Below are 16,261 nucleotides of genomic sequence, written 5' to 3'. Positions count from 1 at the left end.
CTAAAATGAGGAGTGCATCTGTTAATCTGTCAAGTTCTTTGTGTCGACTTTACTGGACTATAATTTCTATTCACAGTCCCTGTAGTGCTGCTTCAGAAAGTGATTAAGAGATAAGTCTGTGGAAGTTCAGTTCAGTAACGCTATCAGTTTGAAACTAGATTGATTAAATAGCTTTTTTTCGTTTAAATAAAATTAGAATATTATTAATTTCATACTCTTTTTTTGTAAAACACATTTTTCCTCTTTGGATATGCAAAACAATAATACGATCCTCGTCACAGTGCTGCCATATTTGCAGTATTTAAATGGAAAAAAACCTGATTTACAGTTACAGCAGCCACTGTTGGTATTTCTGTCTAATTAGATTTTCATGCGGAAATGTGATTTTTTTATTTTTATTTTTTTTAAACCTGATTTTTCTTCCCATAAGGTGCAGTTCTTTTCATCTCTTGACCAGGTAGAGTATGTAGTAAATGGAAATACAAGGGTTTTTTAGATAATTTGGATGAGGTATTATCCCCTCTCTGTTGGAAAAAGGGTTTCCTCTTCAAATAAATGACTACAGCACATCTCTATGGCTTTTTTAGTAAGGTAATGAGAGAAGTATCTAATACCTGACAGTTGCTGGGGGTTACAAAAGGAAACAAACAGAAAGGCCTGAGTGGAATCATAGCAATTTCTTTTTGCTCCTGCACTGTGATGCAGTGCAAGAGGCAGAGAGGATTTCTTTCAGCTGCACAGCTACCACTTCACTCTGAGTAGCAGTTTATACTTTTGTTTTTCTCATCTAAGGGGTTTTTTTAGTCTCCCAAGCTCTGGTGTCTATTTTTTAATCATATTAGAAGAAAGCATATTTGTCGTTAAAATAAATGGTGCTTCTTAAATTTGCCTATTCTATATCCATTCTCTGGTTTTGACCTTAAAGAAACAGTTCTACTGCTGCGTTTCCTGTCTCTTTGCATCTTGCTTTCTCTAATTTGTGTGGTACATCCTGCTTCCTTGCTGTTGGCACAGTGATACATGCCTGTGTTAGGGGCATTGATAGAAAAACTTGTTTGCTGTGTTGTTTTACTTCTCAGGCAAAGTTGAGTAATTTTAAATCTAGAAAACACAGTTTGTGGCCCATGAAGAGAGAAGGAACAAAGAAATCATAAGCCATCTGTCTGACTTGGGAGACTTGATTTTAATTCAAGTTTTATGTTGCACATAGACTAAACTTGTTGAAAGAGGGTTTTTGTTATATGCCTTTGTGTTTTATTTCCATGCCAGTTGACTTGAAACTATATGACTACATATAGTTTCATATACATCCTACTCTTACTGCTTTCTTTTCATAGAATCACTAGGTTGGAAAAGACCTCCAGGATCAACGAGTCCAACAATTCCTATCAACCATTAAACTGCATCCCTGAGCACCTCATCCACCCATCTTTTAAACATCTCCAGGGGTGGTGACTCAACCACCTCTCTGGGCAGCCTGTTCCAGTGCCCAATGGCCCTTTTGCTGATAACTTCCATAATTTTACTGAAGCTAAATCAGTCTTTTAATGCTGTGCCATTTTTATAGTGTCTTTAAAAAAACTGCGTATCAGAGCCAGTTATTTGCAATGTATAGCCCTTCCATTTTGCTGAGCATGATTCATTGGTTTATTCCTTGCTATTCAGTGAAAATCAAATTTGTAATTTCAGGATTCTTAAGCTATCCAGTATGCCTGCTGCATTAAACCCTTACCTCCTATCTCCCCACATCTCTGTACAGGCTTCTGAGAGTTGTCCAAGTTGAATTATTTCCATTAAGTCTCTTAATTAAAATCCAGAAACTGATTGTTGCAGTGGGACTGTTTTCTGTGGTTTGGGATTGGGTTTGTTCAGGACTTTTTGCCGTGCTGTAACTGCTAGTTTACCTGCTGGTTTGTTGTTTGTTTTTTTTTTTTACCCAAGCCTGTTATCCCGGTGAGGTTTTGTGAAAGATAAATGGATTGAGTAAGTATTAAATGTTTGGTTTTAACAATGGTCATAATTTTCAATAGGAAAAAATAATAGATGGATCCAGAGGTTTGCACATGGACTTGCAATCTGGTAATAGTTCTAGCTACATTTTTTTAATGCTTTTTTTTATGCCTTTTGCTTTAAAATGAATTTTTTCAAAGCTGACTTGTTTACTTGTGTAATTCCTTTTGTACCTGAAGAGACTTCATGTGGGGGGTTGGGAGGGATGATTTCACTTACTGCACACTTCCTCTCACTGCTAACTTTGTGAAGCACTCTTGTAAAATGAAACCCTGCTCTGCTGGAACAAAGTCAAGTATTTCATAAGCAGTGGGCAGGAGGCAGGGTGTCGTGTTGCTGAGGAGCTTTCATACATTTCAAATGTTGTGCTCGTGTCCATGTGTTACTGTGTATGAAGCAATTTCTCTGTAATTTGAGATTTTTTCCATTTGGGTTTTTTACACATTTGCAAAGGAACACTTTAAAATAAGGTTTTATATGTATGTAGAGTTCTAAAAATACTAGCAGTTTAAATAGTCATTATGAAATGGAATAACGGAGATCTCTAAGTGGAATTCCTGTCGTCGTCGTTGCGCAGCGTGGGCAGTCACCACGCAGCTTTTCTTCTGTGGCTCAGTGTTTTGTCAAGACTTCTAGCAAGGCAAAAAGCTTTTGTTCTCATTTTTCTCCTGCTCTGTGCAGTTTTTACTGAGCTGGTATAGATAGAGCTGACAAATGTTCAAAATCGATATTTCCCAGAAGGAGTCAGAGGGATAGAGCCAACTCAGCCAAAACCTTTCAAATCATCTGCTGTATTTTGAGATTAATTTACATCACAGCCTCTTAAGAGCAGTGTTTACCATTAAACCTTGACTTGAGCATTTTCCTGAACAGGGATTGTTTGGGTTTGATTTTGAGGGAAAAAAAAAAACCAAACCCAAAATTATTTTCAGTTGTAGTCAGATCAGTTTGGATTTTGGTTTGTGTGTTTGCTGCCAGGGATTCATGATGTTGAATTTTTTGTGAAAAGATTTATACAATTCATCTCAAATATTAATTTGAGACTAACAATTTTGATTGCCTTGCTACTAGTTTTTAGCAAGCTTAGCTTTTAAAAAAGTGACAATGTATGATATAGTGACTGCCAGTTCTGTAGTCCTTGATCCCTGCTAATGTCTGCATGGTGTGTTTTTGACTGAAAGTGACTTTTATGATTTCCAGATTCAAAATTTATTTCATTTATGTACATGTGTTTTGGCAGTTGCTGTCATTTATCTCCTCATTTGGCTGTTCTCTCTGTTTGATGTGGGATATTTTCCATACGTATCCTATACCGTTGTTTTATTTCTTGACACTAAAATGGCTTGTACTGCACAGATGACTTGGTCAGCCTCCAGCTCTTTTTCTAGAATCCTGGCAATAATTGTCCTATTGAAGATTGCAGTGCCGCTTGAGTGAAGAGTAACAGGCTTTTTTTGTTAGGAGTGATGTCGGCATGAGAGATGGCCTCGAGGAGTCATTAAAAGAACATAAGACTTTTGACTGTTGGACTTTATTGACTTTGCTCCTCAATAAAATGCCATTCTGCTGAAGACAGATGAATGTCTGCAGTGGTAGGAGACGTCTCTGGTGACTTTACTGAAGTCTCAAACTGTATCTGGGTGTCATAAATACGGAAGGACTCTGTTAGGGCTTCAGAGAAATGCAGTAATAACTGGCATAACATTTTATAGAAATGCTTGCCTTTCTCTGAAGGTAATTGGCCTTTTTGTGTGAAATTACTCACTTTCCTTTTTAGGACCTGTGAATTTTCAGTTCTGGTTTGAGCTGTTTTGTTTCTTTATGGTCTGCCCATCTATTGCTGACTTTTAATATATCATTCTATTTAAACTGTGGAAAAGCAGGACTGATTGATAAAATATATAGGGGGAGTATGCAAAACTAACGTGTCACTAGGTAAACTGGAGCTGTTATATCAGCTGACATATTTATATGTGAAAATACTTGTAGATGGAGAATTTAATCTACAATACTAAGATGAACTGAAGTCTTTGGCAGCTTTTAGTAAAATAAATAGATGAACAGTGGAAATAGGAAGTCTTTGTTGGTTGTATTTCCAGCCCTCCTGACTGACCTGTTCCTGCCTTTATTCCGTGCCAGGTCTCCTTCCCCAAGTTATGGTTTAGTCACAGAGCTGTTGGAATTGCTGAATATGTGAGATATTTGAAACAGATGAAAGTCAGAGCAGAGCATCAAGCACAGTGACAGTAACATACAATCTTCTTCACTGGTAATCTCTTCAGATACAGTTCTTAATAGTGATAAGCAGGTTGTTGAGGGTGGTTTAACAATGTAGTAGGTGTACTTGGAATGTCTGAGCTTGTTGTGGGAGTGCCAGCTTGGACAGCAGAAATTTATTCAGAAGGCATCGTGCTGCCTTCTAGCCTGGCTCAGTGCTACCTCAGAGGTCTGGGTACTCTTCTGTCAGCAGTATCATCACTTAGGATTGTACACTGTCCTCATTATGTTTTATATTAACCTCTGTTGTTGCTTTATCCATTTTATCTGGCCCTGCCTTCCCTTCTTTCTGAATAACTGAAAGGTGACTATGGGTTTTAAACTGTAGACTAAGTTATCTGGTGTTGTATCTTAGAGCCTAATCCTGAAATAGAGGAACTGATATTTATCATGTTTTTCTTTTCCTGTCTTTTTTTTTTTTTTGTAAAGGAAAGCTGTATGTGCAGTATAGTTTCTTGGCAGGTGTCTCTTTTATTTTACATAGCTTATTCTCTGTGAGGTACCTTATGTATGTACTGCCCACTACAGGTTTTCCATGTAAAAATGGAAAGGTAAGAGAAATGGGATTGAAGGAGATGATGAGTGAAGACCCTGAAGCCCTCTGAGTGCTTACTGGCTAGTTTCTGAAGCATGAGAAAAATGTGTTTCCTTAAACTTGTAAGGAAATGAAAAGTTGCCATGTTGAACACACAACAATCTCTCCTCTCTTAGTGAAGGCATCTTCCTGTTACAGCACCAGCTCGGCTCTTGTTTCTGGAGGTGGCAACATGCATCATGTCCTGTAGTGAAGTATGATTTTGAATACAGTTTACCATTATGTGAGGACAACCTTTATAATTACACTAGCGAGCTTTTTAATTAGAAACAAGATAAAAAAACATATGTGTTATTAAGTGATTTGACGTTTACATTCATCATTCTGACTCAAGCCTTGAAAAAGAATGTCTTCAACTGAAGTTTAAGGAAGCTCAAGTATAGTTACAGGAGGTGTTGTCACAGCAGGTTGAAGAAGTTGCAGCCCTTTGCCACACTGATTCGTCTTTCTGTGCAGTTAATCTCCGTGATATAAACCAGGTCACTAAGAACAAGTTGCTGTAAGTTATGAAATGACAGGCAGGTTAGTTCTGCCCCTGTGGAAATGAGAAGTTGTACTCAAGTCTTGAGTCATCAGTTGTCTTGAAGTATTCATAGGAATGCTTCTTAGAAAATCCTGTTTAAAGATATTCTTTCAGAAGTTGTTTTCTTTCTTCCACTCTATTTTTCTAAACCTTTTTGTTAAGCCAGGGCTTCAGCTTGATGTCAGTGTGCAGATAACAGCCGCTTCAAGGAGACAGTACTGCCAAAGGAAGTCACTGCCCTCACATATCTGCTAGAGATGCAGATATGTGAGGGCATATGTTCATCTGAGTCCTCCCCAAGTTAGCTTCAGGCAAAATTTGCAAGAGTAGTTTAAACAACTTAAAAAGTCATATGAGCTAACTTGACTGGGTTATTTTGCCTGATGGGAAATGCTCATACAAGCATTGCAGAATCAGTAGCTCATAGCAAAGGTCTGCCGAGTATCCAGTAGATGTGATAATTTCACACCAGTGTAGTTGGGTCCCAGAGGATTTATCTCCAAAGCTTTCAGATATCCTTTGAACCGTCTTGGCTAAACTAGTATAAAAGACTAGGCACAGAGGTGCCATGCTATGATTTGGCAGGGGTTTTTTTGTTGTTTTTTTTTTTCTTTTTTTAGTTTAAAGTCAAGGAGGAGTAGGTTTGGGTCAAACCAAAATAGACTCCTTTAAATAAGATTTATTGATGAAAGTTTGCATGCTACTTTACCAGCTTTGTAGTTGTAGTATAAAGGCTGTTTTCCCTGGGCGTGGTTACTTGGATGTATGTTTTGCATAGAAAAAAGAGGGGGATGTGCAATGCAGCTGGGCAGGGAGGAGGAACTGAACTTCCCCAATTTAACCGGACTTGGTGAGCTGGAGACTCTGGTTCATTTCCTCAGCGACAGATCTCTTTCAACATTGCTTCTCCAACTTTCACTTACTTTATTTTGTTTGGCTTTATGTTGTTTGAAAGAGGAGCATGGTTTTGATGCTGGGTGGATGGCCAAGTTCAGTGAGGAAGGGGGATGAAATTGCTGGAAGAGAGAAGACTGGGGGGAGTGTCTGTCAGAAGTTGGAAGCAGAGCGTATGTTAAAACTTCTTTAACCTCAAACCCCATTGGAAGGGGCTAGAATTAATCCTTATTTTCAGACATGGATAAACAGTTCCACTTTGCGTGATCTCTGCTGTAGCAGTGCATGCATTTGCAGTTTGTGTTCTGTCTGTAGTCTGTCCCATTGTTTACTGACCAATCGTGAGGCCCAGCTGACTTGAGGTCATCTGACTTCCTTTATCTCCCTCCCTTTTAAAGCCACTGAATTCCACTTCCTTTGCATCTCATGCAGTGGTTGCCTCATTCCTGACTTGTTTGCTTTCATCCACCATGTGCTATGCTTAAAATGTTGTACTGTGTACGCATGTACCTATCAGTAATGAGCAAAACTTGGGAATAAATCCCTGATCGCAACCCTGTATTTCTACTCTGAAAAGAACTGGTGTTATATTAGAAGTGTGTGTGTTAAGGAACTAAAAAAAAGTGCAGTTTCATGGTTATTATTAACCAGTTAGTCCAAATCTCAGCTACTGCCAAAAGCCGAGGTCGCTTTCTTCCCTACATGTGCAGCCACACATTCTCATCTTCTCCCTTATGTTGATGTTACCAATTACACAAATGCAGCATGAATCAGACCATGTCTCAGAAGGGCTGAAAACTATTTGTGGCTTTGGTTTTTTTCAGAATTTGCTCTCAGTAATGAGACCAAACTGGCTGTGTGGCTGCACAGTTGGGGATGCTGGCACAAGGGAGGGGATGGTAGCATGTGGCCAGTAAGGAATCATTCCCTTCACTGGCTTGGAGTGGCTGACTATGAAGCCAGAGTCTACATTATAAAATGGGTAAATAATGTTTGACATAACAATTTGATTTATTTAGGCTACTCATTTGCCTGCTGTAGAGCCAACTAGAGAAGAAGCAACTGGAATCGGTGTAATATTAAGGAGCAGTCAGTTCCTTGTAGGGACTGGAGCTTGTTACTCTTGCCTGTTCTTCAGTAACCACACAAACAAATGTATAATGGTGTTGTATAGGTTCCACTGGCTTGGGATTTTTTTCAGAGGAAGTGGCATTGTATTCCAAGTTGTTACTGTGATTATAATATTTATCCTCTTCTTGCAGTACTTGTGCAGTCTACTCCTGCAAGAAAGTCATGCCTTTGTTGGGAATGGGCTTTCTTGTTAGAGGACGTAGGGCAGCTGACAATAAGTGTAGAGCTGCAAAAGATGTGTTTGTGTTTAGTCAATGTTTTTTTATGATGATGCCTCTGAGGTTTTCATGTAAAAGAGAAAATTGAACTACAGCAAATATGCATTAAAATCATGTGGAGAGATAAAAAGGGAGGGAGAATGGGAGTTGGTGATTAAAATCTTCCGTTTTCCTCTTTGATCCCAGTTATGACTGAATGTTCTTATTTAGTATAATCAAAGTTCTTGCAGGACCTTGTACGTAGCTTTTTCTAGTCTTTACAGAGAATGGTGAATGTTGCAGAGACTAAGCTCAGCAAGAGACTTGTAGTTAATTAATTTCTTGGGTTTATGGGGTGTGTTTTAATAGAGAAGAGTTGAAGGAGCAACTTACTGCTAAAAAAAAACCTAGTGTGGTTCAAGTAATTTGGAAGCCAGATGCTGGAAAAATCCCTGGTGTAACTGATCTTAAGACACTCCTGACTTAAAAAAAACTAGCCAGGTTTCGTTTGGTAATCCAGGTGTTGAAGGAAGGAGTAAATGCATTTGCCATAGTTTTTGCTCACTAAAATTGCTTCAAGCAAGGGATTTGTAAGAGTTCCTCAGAAAAGTGAGGAGTTCTCTTGTTTTTTAAGTCCTTTGGCAAGAAGCTTTGTTATTTCTATTGAATGTTCCAAAATGAAAGTGTAGTCAGAGGAAGCAGTGCATGTGAAACTTTGATCCACACATCTGAAACCTTGGCAATGACTTGGAACAGGTTTTTTTATAAAGGACAGCGTTAAGCAGCTCTGGTTAAAGACATGTTGCAAACCTTGTCTTTAGCAGAAAAGGCAGGAAATCTAGAGGGTTGATTTCAATGTGAAGTGTAAATCTTTGCATTTGTTTGGCATGTTATGCAGTGTATACTCAGGTCAGTGAAGCAGGCGTTGGTGGGAAGTACCTCTGCACTTCAGGCATAGCATCGCCAAGTTGACATTTGGAAGATGCCATTAACCTTTGTCTTGTTTTCTGCAACTGCAGAAATCACAGCTGGTTAATGTTGCAAAACCCAGCAGGCTAGAGATTCTTGGTTACAAAATACTAGTCTATGGAAATGGTTAAACACAATTTAATGCTGCTGTTACTGCTGCAGAGTAAGAATGTAATTGTACATATCAGGAATGGATCTGCTGAGAATTGAAATGTTTAAGTGTATCAAGGACAGATTGCATGTCTGAATCTGATTTTCCTTCATGAAATTCTGTAATTTGAAACTAGAAATTGGAGGATGCGTTTCATTACGGGCCTACAAAAATAATGTAGGTGAGAAGAGACTTCGTTATGCCCGTTACCTGGGTATTCCAGCGTGGGCAGTGGCGCTATCACGTTGGCAGTGTGCATTACCTGGGTAAACAAAGAAGGAACAGCCTCATTTTGTTTCAGTGAATGCTACCTTATTTTTCCTTAACTTAATAGGTTTACCAGAAGTGTATCTCGGGTATGTGGGAGAATAGTTGGGAAAAAAGCTCAGGTTTGACAGGACTGGCAGGTTGAAGGTGAGTAGCGAGACGACATTTCTGAGGTTTGTTTTAAATTAGGGTATGACAAAAGTGGTAGTGTTATATCACAGCAGGCAGGAAGAGGTAAAATCAGCCCTCCTGCATCAGGAAATCCTCCAGGTGTGAAATGAAGCTTTAAGGATGCCAGCATATTTAGTGCTTGGAATGGAAAACATTCCGAGTTACTGAGAACAGAGACCAACAGCATCAGAATTGCGTCACAGAGGTATTTTTATTATGATGATTTCTGATCTTCTTGTGCAAAAAAAGTGTAATAATACGTAGAGCTCATCTACTTGGGGCTATACTTTCATTTATTAGTTTTCTTTTAATAGCTTTATGGGAGTGTTTCCTAAAAATCAGCAGGATCACAGGCATTGCTCTTCACAGATTTTCATTTTCAAGTTCTGAAATGTTTGAGAGGTGAAATGAATTTGTAAAATCAAGATCAATATGCATGAATTTTTTTTTTCTAGGGAACAAATGACAAATAAAAAGTGCACTTAAGGTTAATACAGCAGCGTGCATCAACTGTGAGTAATCATTCTAATAGCGGTGCTTCTAAATGTCATAATTGAGCAATCAAATGGCATGAAGTTCCTCAGAAGATCTGTTTAGTGACGTTATCTGAAAGATGCCTGTAACCTATGCAGGTAATTTCCAGGGAGAAGCCTGAAAACTCCCAGAGAGTAGTTGTACATGAGTTGTTCAGGTGAGCTGCTTTCTGTATCTGTGAGATTATATCAGCTACTTCAAGGGTATTCTTCAGTGTTTTACAAGAAGCTGGTGATTATGATTTTGTTGTTATTGTTGTGAAACTGTGGAGTTTGCTTCTGATCTTCAAGTTGGATATGTGGGCAGAAAAAATCAGTTTACACAGTTCCAGATTTTGAACATCATTCTTCTTAAACAACTGTACTTGGTCCTCTTGCAGCAGTTCATTCAGCCTTTTCCCTTCTGCCACTGAGTTGGCTGTCAGCCTCCTGGGCATTGATTGGCTTTCCAGTCATTGGTATGAAAATTTACTGTTGTCTGTAAGCTGCAAGCTAGTAGATCTTAGATTTGTCTGGTATAAAAGGAAAATCCCAAGTGTGCTTTTAAGTTACACTGCATGCTTCATGGTTTTAGGGAAACCAGAACGTGGTTTTGGCCTTTAAGTGAAGTCATCCTAGTTGAGGGCAGTGTGTGGCAGCCAGCATCACCATCAGGATTCAAATCAACTCGCAGATACCAGGATTGTTGCATCACTGCAGCACGTTCATGGCTGATGTCACACAGCTGCAGCTGGGTGCTTATAGAAGACATGATACGTCGTGTGTGGGAACCCACAGCTTATAGCTGCTGACATCATGTCACAATCTCTTACTTTAGTGTTTTGCTGGCGGGTAGTGTGGTGGTTGCTGACTTGGTTTTGAATAGACAGCCAAAAAATCTAGGCTCTACTGGGTTACGTTTAATTAAAAAAATAAATTTAAAAGCATGTGGGGAATATGTGCAGATGTCGGGTGACAAAAGGCAGATTTTTATCAACAGCATTTTTTTTTTGTAGCACAGGCCAGGCCTAGGACTAACCTTTATTGTCGTAGTTAATCAGAGTGAGAGCGGAAGCTGTATTCCCATTGCAACAAGATTAGTGGACCGATCACATTAGCATCTTGTGATGAATGGAATTCACCATCACACAGCCAGTTTGAGTGCCGGCAACAGTTGAGCTGCAGCTCCCTCTCTTTGTAGTATCTGTAGTGGGTTAAAGTCCCCAGTACCTTAAACAGTGCATGTTGATGCATCAGTGATTTTCCTTTGGAGACAAAATTTGTGTTACAGCTGAAGATAAAGATGTGTGAATACAGCCCTGCTAATGTTTGATGGTGGAGCAGCCTTCTTCCTTAAGCAGGAGGAGTTTATGTGTGATGCCAAGTGATGCGATTTTAAACATAGTGTATTCTGTAGTCACAGTTAACGCTGGATTTGCTGGCTTTCCAAATGGAATGCCAATTAAGATGGAAAAGGTCAGTGATCTGAATCCGCTAGAGATTTTATTTTGTGTTTGTACTGTTGGCTATTTTATCTTTCACAAAGAGCTTAGTTCCAAAGAATGCTTTCCCTTTGCCAAAATTCCACGTGATCTTGCCTTCAAGGAAACGCATCCATTTTAGAGGTTAAGAGAGCTGGTTTTAAAGCACATTTCTGGTAACAGTCATTTTAACTCGTGAAATGTGAACCCTAACAGGTCAATCCTAATTCACATTACAGTAGCCGTATTTCATTCATACTTACTGATAGTAAAATCCGGCATTCGTGCTTTTGTGCGGAAACTAGTCACTCTTGGTATTTTATGGTACGTGTCAAGCAGTGGCCATGTGCACGTACTTACTGAAGCAAATAATCCGTGTCACACTGACTAGTCTTGCTTAGTCTGACAGTTGTGGATTGCTTCTTAATTCATGCTACAATATCTGTAAATAAATAAATATCTCACAGCAGCGTTCTGTCATTTTTCTGAGAAATTGAGAGAAATCTTTGCACAAATTTTAATTTACACAATAATTGGTGCTCTAACGCTTTTTTAATTTTTGGTTGTTATTGAACAGTTATGCATACAGTAAGAATATCACTAGAACAACTGTACCTTTGGTTTTGTTCCTTACTGCACTCCCACTTTCTCTTCCGGAAAAGCAACAGCTACCAGCAGGGTAGCATATATGTAAATATACAACCAATCACTAGAGTGCTTTTCCCTTTGCTTCTCTCCTGGTTTTGTTAGAGCCATTCCTTTCATTCAGGTATTTTTAGGAGGAAGGTGAAGTTATTGAATTGTCTTATACAGTGACTGCTGTACTCTCTGCCCTGTTTCTGGTCCCATTTAAGGTCTGCTTTCTGGAATGGGGGAGGGTTCCAGAAAAAATGGCCAAAGTAAAAAATGTTGCACAGTGTTAGGGATGCTGTGTTCTGGACTTTGGGAAATTTAAATACTAACTGGAGGTTTGTAGGGGGACAAGGCAGGGGTTGCAGATAACGCAAAACAGTTCTTCATTTGTAGATTCAGAATTCATTGAATTTTATCATGTATTGCTTCTATGGAATTCTCAAGTTATTCTTGTTTGACTGTATAATGTAGCCTTGCTCTTCTATTACTTGCCTTTTTTTAAGGTCTTGGCAAACCCTCCCCCTTAGCTCTCCATTTGAGCACATGAAATCATGGATGCTCTGTATAAGATGGCCATTATGCAAGGAAAAATGCTACAGCCTTATTAACCAAGCCTTTAACAGGTTAGACCCATTTTGACTTATGTAAGAGACTATTCTGCAACATCAAAACTCAGCTCTGATTTAATCTTTCTACTGAGTTTCCACTGCTGAACAGAAGTGCCAAGTTTTGAAAATCACTGTAGGTTGAGGGAAATCTGGTGAAACTTAGTCACTGCTCCTAACCAGCTTTGGTGTATCTTTTCTATCATGCTGGGGCCTCAGTTGTTGTTTAAAAATGTATATTTGTTTCTTCATACCTGATGTTATTTTGCAGGGAGTTATTTCTTTAGAAATACTAAATTGTAGCTCAGAATACATGAAGTCCTTGATTAGCACTCCCATGCGTTATGCTCGGACCACTGTGCAAACACTAGTTTTTTGGTAAGATAAAGTGAAACAAAAAGCAATTGAGGATTCTCCTGTCTGGTTAAACCCTTTACTAAACGGAGTTGAAAGAAACTTCTTTGTGACTCTTCTGCCGGAAAATATGGTTCAGTGCTTGGGGAGCCACCTTCTTTGTTAAGATGGGTAGTGTTAAAACAGACTTTGCCAGCACAGCTGTGTGAAGGATGGATAAAGCTGTGTGCTGAAGGATGTCAGTATATTGTGAGACAAGTGGTGGAATTAAATTCCATCCTCAGGGGTCTGTAAGAAAAATACTTAAAACCTCATACATGAACCAATGTTGTCATAATTCTTTAACATAAATAGGTGCTTAAGCATCTGTTCAATGTGGAAGCAAAGTATTTTTTCCTAAGTTACTCTTGCTTGTTTGTCGTAATCTCTGAAATGTTCTGCATTCTTCTTCCCTTTCTTACACGGTAACAGAGCTGAATGGTGAAACCTTATGGCAAGCTCTATGTATTGCAGATAGTTTCAGTGATTGCAAATACCATAGTTGGCTGCAGTTATTAGAAACTTTACAGGATACATAATTTTTATTTGTGTTGGGACAGGGTCTGTTTGGAAAACACCCTTCTCCTGTTACATTTTACAACAATGTTGGCGAAGGAGAGGTTCCATTGGGAATGTTGCAATTTTGGACATCCCATTGTTGCAGTTTTAGCACTATTACTCTGCTTTAAACCCACTGGAGCCATACGACTTGGAGGAGTGGAAGGTCAGAGTTCGCTATCATTTTCACTAAACATTAATGAGAATTAAAATATAAAAGTAAAGCACAAGAAATCTTAGGACAGAGTTGTGTATTATGGGAGACACCTTGTGTCCTTTGTCCTTTGCAAAGTGTCCTTTGCATAAATTCCCTTGAAAGTGTATGCAGTGTCCCTGCACAATATACATGATTACTTTGACTCCTTTACTGTCTACAGATTCCGAAGCACGTTCTGATCAGGCCAATTAATTTGCTGTTTCTGCTTAGGCTGACGTTCAATGAGTGCTTTACATCAGCAAAAGTAATCCCTGCCACCAGAACAAAGGATTCTATCTGCACCATCGTTCTTCCCTTGTGCTGGCATAGGGTCTGTGGGGCTGTAGGGTGAGGTGATCAGAAAAACTATTGTATTTAATTCCAATCAGAGTTTCCAACAAACTCTGACAATATAAAGGGCCTGGGACAAGTGACAGAGGTAAGAAAACTTGGGGTTGGCAGTTGCAGGAAGCAGGATCCATCACTGTGGTCTGTCTTTGCATTTGATGCATTTATCTGATGTTTATCTGGATTAGCATATGGTAAGATTAAGATGTTTACGGAAGCGGTATTTAGCAATCTGTAAGCATAGTTTTTTCTTCACTTATAGAAGAAAACTAAAAAAATAGGAGGGAAGGGTTGTCTTTTTCACAAAAACTAGAGAAGGTGGGGGCAAGGATCTCCAACTGTTTTCTGTCATAATGTAATTATACAGTTCCAGATATTCAGATGTAATACTGACAACTTCTGTTTTGTTGTAAGTTTTCTTCCCACTACTAGAGCTGGTTGAAAATATTCACTTAGAAGTATTGTTTCTTCAAAATCAAGTTTAGACGAATTTAAGCTCAGGTCATGTCTGAGCTTGACATGAGCTGGAAAGAAGCACTTTGTGTGTTTTTTTATCTTTTGAATTTTATTTTGTTTTGTTTTATTTTGGTTTATTTTTTTTTTAAATACTCATTGCTGAACAGAAAAGGAATTTTATGCTTCCCATCACATTTTTATATTGGTGGGTTAGAATTTTCCATTATTTCCATGTTTTATTGCCTGTGTGCACCCTGTAGCATTTGCTGGATTTATATCCATCATAGCCTCCACTACAGTTAGTGTCAACCATACCTGTAGATGGGAAAATGCCATTCCTTCCCATGTGTGCATGGAAGTTCATCTGGAGGGTTTTATCTACAAAGCTTTTCTTAGTGGCTCTTTCTATGAGGTTTCTAGTTAGTGGATATGCATCGATAGTAGCTCAATGCTCGTTCCAAGTATTAAGGTAGACACAGAATGAGTTCTAGCTGCTCTTGGAGTGACCCTTTTCCTTGGGCAGCTTACAGCAGGGTGTATCGGAACAGGGTAGCCAGGATATCTCTGGGGAGGCCTTCTTTTTCACTCTCTAAAAGCTTCCCTTTACAGAAACAAAATAATATCAAGACACACAAGGCCTATGAGCATTGGCAGTCATTAAAGAGTAATCTGTATTGGATGGTCCTTCATGGAATAAAGGCACAGAAATTACTATTTCAATTTATTGTATATTTCGGGGGGGGGAGCTTTTTTTTTTTCTTATGTTGATGAGTGAAATTGAAATCTAAAACAAATAAAGAAAACAGCAATTAAACTTGGAGGGTTTTTTAATCATCTATGACACCCAGTCAGTTTAGATGGTTTTTTACGGTGAATGTCTGTCCTCTCTTAAAAATGTAAAGGTGAAGCGTCAGTTTATTAAATGGGCAATATTTCTCTAGGAGCTCCCTGCCAACACAAGGTGCTCTTGATGTGAGCGTGGCCCCTGTCAGAAATAAGAGCTGGGTGCGTTAGGAAGCAGGAGCTCTTAGAGTGTATTTGTGAGAACTTGCCTTTGGCATTTATAAGCAAGAGTTTTCCTTGACCTTTAAATAAAAAAGAACTCTTTGCAACTGCATTGTTTATCACAATGCAGCTTTTACTATTGAAGGAGAGTAATACTGAGGGATAGTTTGTAACTGGAACTGGCTAAGGACAAATATTGATTCTTCAAATACAAACGTTTGGTAGTAGTTTTAGTCAAACTCTTTTCTCTTGCCAAGTAAGGAATGTATGAGCACAAAGAAGTAGTAAACTTTACTGCTAGCAGCAAGAGAACATTTCTCTGCGGCTGGGAAGACCCTTTATTAAAAATCCATCACCTGGTTGAGACTTCAGGCTTGAACTGGGGTCTCTCTGAAGGAGGAAATGCTTTGGCTGGAGTACAGAAGGTTTGTCTCTACCTCATGTTTCCCCTGTTGGAAGTGTTACCTATAAATAGGCATGTATGTGTGCAAAGGATATATTTTAGACCAGAAATTTGCAGCTGAGATTTCCATGTAGCGCAGAGTACCTTAGGAAGGGGCTGGTAGAAAAGTACTTCCTGATGCTTTTCATTATGGCACTACCCACCCAATACCACTCTATAAACTAAAGATGGGCCTGGAACAGAGGTTTGAAGGTGGGCTTTCAGCATGTTAAACTAGTTTCCTCTAAGTATGAGTCAGTCTGAGATGTGAAAGCGTGCCTGTGAAAGGAATGTTGTGCCTGGCTCTCTCTTTCTCATTGTGGCTGTAAGATTTTGAAAGATGTTGATTTATTTTGTGTGCGAAGTGCGAGTCACTTCATAGTATTGAAAATTTTGTGGGCTCAACAGTGAAACTGATTCCTGTCCAACTGTTTGCACTGTGTGATG

The 16,261-nt window shown here is 38.9% G+C and overlaps 1 protein-coding gene across 15 annotated transcripts in view; it reads left to right on the top strand.

Moving 5' to 3' along the window:
- LRCH3 (leucine rich repeats and calponin homology domain containing 3) overlaps positions 1 to 16,261 on the top strand; it is a 67,833-nt gene that overhangs the window by 10,059 nt on the left and 41,513 nt on the right. The gene's annotated exons all lie outside the window — the stretch shown is intronic.

The sequence above is a fragment of the Phaenicophaeus curvirostris genome, chromosome 10 (assembly GCF_032191515.1).
Source record: "Phaenicophaeus curvirostris isolate KB17595 chromosome 10, BPBGC_Pcur_1.0, whole genome shotgun sequence".
In the NCBI taxonomy this organism is placed as follows: domain Eukaryota; kingdom Metazoa; phylum Chordata; class Aves; order Cuculiformes; family Cuculidae; genus Phaenicophaeus; species Phaenicophaeus curvirostris.
This window is presented reverse-complemented; position numbering and strand designations above follow the sequence as displayed.